Source organism: Sardina pilchardus, chromosome 22, assembly GCF_963854185.1.
Source record: "Sardina pilchardus chromosome 22, fSarPil1.1, whole genome shotgun sequence".
NCBI classification, from domain to species: domain Eukaryota; kingdom Metazoa; phylum Chordata; class Actinopteri; order Clupeiformes; family Clupeidae; genus Sardina; species Sardina pilchardus.
This window is the reverse complement of record NC_085015.1, coordinates 5,175,193-5,180,192: the sequence shown is the minus strand read 5'-3', so window position 1 is coordinate 5,180,192 and position 5,000 is coordinate 5,175,193. Positions and strand designations below refer to the sequence as shown.

The 5,000-nt window shown below is 44.3% G+C and overlaps 1 protein-coding gene across 1 annotated transcript in view; it reads right to left on the bottom strand.

Moving 5' to 3' along the window:
• The window catches only part of LOC134070530 (tryptase-2-like), a 4,975-nt gene extending 4,635 nt beyond the window's left edge, over positions 1–340 (bottom strand). Inside the window, exon 1 of the mRNA XM_062526915.1 lies at positions 292–340. The gene's annotated coding sequence lies outside the window, so the exon portion shown is untranslated. The remainder of the gene's footprint in view (positions 1–291) is intronic.
• Between the last annotated feature and the right edge of the window lie 4,660 nt (positions 341–5,000).

Genomic DNA, 5,000 nt, shown 5'->3' with positions numbered 1-5,000 from the left:
CACTGACAAACAAAAACACATTTCAAATAACAAATTCATTAAATAAAGGTTAACGTACACACACACACACACATTTTATATACTTTATTTGACTCCACTTCCACTCTACAAGTCAAGTTACATTAGGAATCAAAACCCCTGAATAACCCGGTACGTAGATTAAAGCAGTTCAGCAATCTATCATGAGTTTACAGGTTCATGGGTATAGGAAACATCGTCACACACACACACACACACACACACACACACACACACACACACACACACACACACACACACTGAGCATCTCACCTGTAGCTGTGCTGAGCAGCAGGGTCACACAGAGACGGACCCTGAGGTTCATGTCTGCAGTCTGCTGGAGCGCCCACAGCACAGCTATTAAATACAATGACCACACACACACACACACACACACACACACACACACACACACACACGCATGCACGCACACACAAACACACACACACAGATAGAGAGATACAAACAAGCACGCAGAGAGAGAGAGTGAGAGAGAGAGAGAGATGGAGAGAGAGGGAGATACAAACAAGCACACACAGAAACACAGACAGACACACACACACACACACACACACACATGCACAGTTAGAGAGATACACACAAGCACGCACACACACACACACACACACACACAGACGAGGAGAGCGAGCTGCTTGGCTCAGAATGTATTGTGTGATTTTCATTTCAGGAGCCATGGTTACAGCAGAGCCCCGCGAGGACCATCAAGCATGTGGACATGTAGCGTAGCGTCCGTGTGATGAAGGTAGTGCTGCAGGCCCTGCAGCCTATACAGTACAGCACAGTAGCACTCACTGGGAAAAGGCCTTCTAGCGTAGCTATGCTAGCATATCTTCTATACAGTACAGCACAGCTAGCACTCACTGGGAAAAGGCCTTCTAGCGTAGCTATGCTAGCGTATCTTCTATACAGTACAGCACAGCTAGCACTCACTGGGAAAAGGCCTTCTAGCGTAGCTATGCTAGCGTATCTTCTATACAGTACAGCATAGCTAGCACTCACTGGGAAAAGGCCTTCTAGCGTATCTTCTATACAGTACAGCACAGCTAGCACTCACTGGGAAAAGGCTTTCTAGCGTAGCTATGCTAGCATATCTTCTCTTTCTTTATTTGGGATAGTCCACCTTGAACAACTGAATAGAAAACATTTCAGGAGGTGGCAGATCGTTGCATTCTGCCTCTTGAATGGTGTCCCTGATGAACTGGGTGTGGTGGAGGACGTGTTCGTAGACTGCAGGGAATCTAATGCGACCACAGTCCAACTCAAAGCTGCCGACCTGCACAAACCTCCTCTCCACCTCTCCTGCTAGGACACACACTAGGGGCCCACCAATGTCACCCTGCACACACACACACACACACACGCAATGAAATGACACTGGACAAGCATGGAAAGCAAGCCACATGTACACAAAACACACACACACAATTTTCAGAGAAGCTTATCTATGACCTGCGTCACATCAGCAAAAGCCTTTTTTTCGATGTGCACGTGCAAAACCGCAACCTTAACATCGCTCACATGCAAAACTCCATACAAGCCATGTAAGACTGAAGCAGCATTCGGAGGCCAACAACTCGCATCAATGTCAAAGTCACACTCTGGAATCGACACTTAAAGCACTTTAGATCAATTTAGGGATGATTGGGAGTACACGTTGAGTTGACATCACATCATGTCATTCGGATGTGTTTTGAGAGAGTTCGATTTTACCGTTTTTAGCCAAAAACTCGTTAGCCTGGAAGTGACCGGGGCACGTCCTTTCGCCGCTACAAAACTCTATTTTTATACCTCTTCTACTGTTCCAAACAACATTACACTTACGTGGTAGTGAGTAGAGGGTCCCTAAAGCCAAACCGAAGTATCCCCACGTCTGTATGTGGTCGGATAGAGAGTCCAGAATGAATTTAATCGAGTCAGTACCTTTCCTGCTGCAGCTGGGCAACGCTTTAGCAACACTTTTACAACATTTCTGGAAAGGAAACCATCATAGGGTGGTCAAACAAGCTGGTCAACCAGCAAACCACCTGACCTGGTCAGGCAGTTTTTTTTAGCAGGGTTAAGTATGGATGAAAAGTGTCTGCTAAACGAATAAATGTAAAGTACATGTAAATGATGACTTCAGGCGGGTTTGATGGAAAGAGAAGAGGAGGTTGGAGAACATACAGTAGTAGTGACTCCACGCAGAGGCTTGGGCCCCAGGGCCCGGTTGGCCTGTTGAGTGATCCATCCCTGATGGGTCCTGTGCTGTCTCCCTCCCAATCACCTCAGTGCTCTACAGGACCGTGAATGCATGTGTGTGTGTGTGTGTGTGTGTAGCCTTTCAATATCTAATATCTGATTCGCAAAGATATCTGTGTGTATGTGTGTGTGTGTGTGTGTGTGTCTACATGCACGCATTTGTGTGAGAGAGATACAGATACGTTAACATTTTAATAATGTTTTAGTGGTTTGCGCACGCGCACGTGTGTGTGTGTGTGTGTGTGTCCAATAGATAGATATCTGTTTCAGCTGAACTGCTTAATTTATGAGAACCACACTACAGCACCACTCACACCCACACAAACACACACACTTACAACAAATGATGATAAAAAAACACCCTCTGAAAGCATAAGACATATTCTAACATTTATTCTCTTTTTTATTTAGTCACACTGTTATCCAAATGTGGTTTCTCATACAGTATGAACAGTATTTTTAGCTTTACTTTGCGCTAATCAGTTTTCTATCGCTCATTTCTGTGTGTGTGTGTGTGTGTGTGTGTGCGTGCGCACGCACGCACATGCATGTGTTTGTGTGAGAAAGATACAGATACAAGAACATTTTAAAAATCTTTTAGTGGCCCCAGTCGTGGCGCGACTGGCTGGGGCACCAGCACCGCACGCCGGCGACCCGGGTTCGATTCCCGCCCCGTGGTCCTTTCCGGATCCCACCCCACTCTCTCTCCCACTCGTTTCCTGTCACCCTACACTGTCCTATCTGATTAAAGGCATAAAAGCCCAAAAAAATATCTTAAAAAAAAAAAAAAAAAAAAAAAAAAAAATCTTTTAGTGGTTTGCATATGAGTGTGTGTGTGTGCGTGTGTGACCGAGAGATAGATATCTGTTTCAGCTGAACTGCTTCAGTTATGAGAACCACACTACAGCACCATTCACACCCACACACACAAACACACACACTTACTTACTTACGAAACCTACAATAAAAAAAAAGAGCCAAATTGCTCAGTAAAATAACAGTCTGAAAACATATTCTAACGTGTCTTTACTTATTAATTTAGTCACACTGTTATCCAAATGTGGTTTCTCATATGGGCAGTATTTTTTTAGTTTTAATTTGCCAGGGTTCCCACTCTAAGTTAGACTTAACATTTCCTGACTTTTCCCTGACTTTCCCTGACCATAAAACAGAATTTCCATGACCTCCAAACCGGCATTTCCAAACCGGCTTTCCAGAATTTTTAGAGAGGGAAATGTTTCAGGCAAAACAAAAAAAATAAATAAAGGTACATTCACACATGAAACGAGAATACACAGCAGGTTTTGGCTATTTACATAAATGCCTTTTCTGAAACTCCATGATATTCCAGGAATTCCCTGACCCGTGGGAACCCTGATTTGCGCTAATCAGCTTTCTATTTCTCATTTGAGCTTTAAGTCAATCATACAGTATGTCACCGTGTGGGGAGAGGGCACTCTGCGTACTGTGCAGGCTCCTGTTCTTGCTGCTGAGCAGGCTCGGCGTCAGGGGGGGGCCATAGGGGTCCAGGCCCCCCCAAACAGGTCTCTGTGCCCCCCCAAACAGAGTGCTCTGTAGTAGATATTTTGCTGTATTTTGCCCCCTCCCCCCGACAGGTGCCCCCCCTGTCGATGCTTATAGCCCCCCCACTCGTTGCTCTCTGGCTCCGAGGCTGCTGCTGAGGAGTGCAGAGGGGGATGGGGAACTTACAAATGTACTGGAATATGCGTCATGATTTTTTATTCTGTTTTTATTTATATTTTCAAAACCAAAATAGGGGAAAAAAACTGAAAAAGGTATAAGAGGGAAAAACAAAAAGTGACATTCCACCATACTGTAGCAACTACCTCCACCAGCAGTTCCCTACGAAACAAAGCACACAGCACCATCTGCTGGTCAGGATGAGAAATATTCTGATGTCCATTAAGGGTTAACAAACCTAAAAAACACCTTATTTTATAAAAATAGCACAATAGTTTAACATTTGAAATTCCTCAATCCCAGAAACCAGAACCATAATTACAAACACTACCGGTCAAAAGTTTGGGGTCACTTAGAAAATAGAGTATTCTATTCTATTCTATTCTATTCTAGACAGAATACCAGTTGAGGTCAGTTGCATTGTTTTTTAATCAGGGCAGCAGTTTTCAGATTACACTATGTGCTTACATAGTTGCAAAAGCGTTCTCAGTTTTCTCAGTTAGCCTTTTAAAATTGTATCAGATTAGTAAACAGAATGTGCCTTTGGAACATTGGATGACTGGTTGCTGATAATGGGCAGTGTAGATATTGCATTAAAGCTGCCGTCGGCAAGCCTTCAAAATTCCGAGTCTAAAGTCGGAAAATTCAAACTGATACAACTTTCAGGTCCCTCCCCCAACCTCTCCAAGCTCCAAACTGCCCCCCAAACCCCTCCCCCTCTGTAGACAAAGTTGTTTACGTGAGCAGCAGAGTAGCAGCGGTTGGATAGCAGCGTGCACAAGCTGTGACTGGCAGGTAACGATTCCTCCCCCCTAACGTGATTGCTTAAACAATATAGGCAGCGCTCGATTTTTGCGAGCACGATTACAGGCTTTAGAGGGAGCTAGAGAATTCGGAATTTTTCCTAAACAGCCTATTTAATATTCTACCTCCAGAATCCCATGACAGTTCAAGCTAATATGACTAAAAAAATGCTGCCGACGGCAGCTTTAAAGATCAGCCATTTCTTTCAGCAGTCAAGA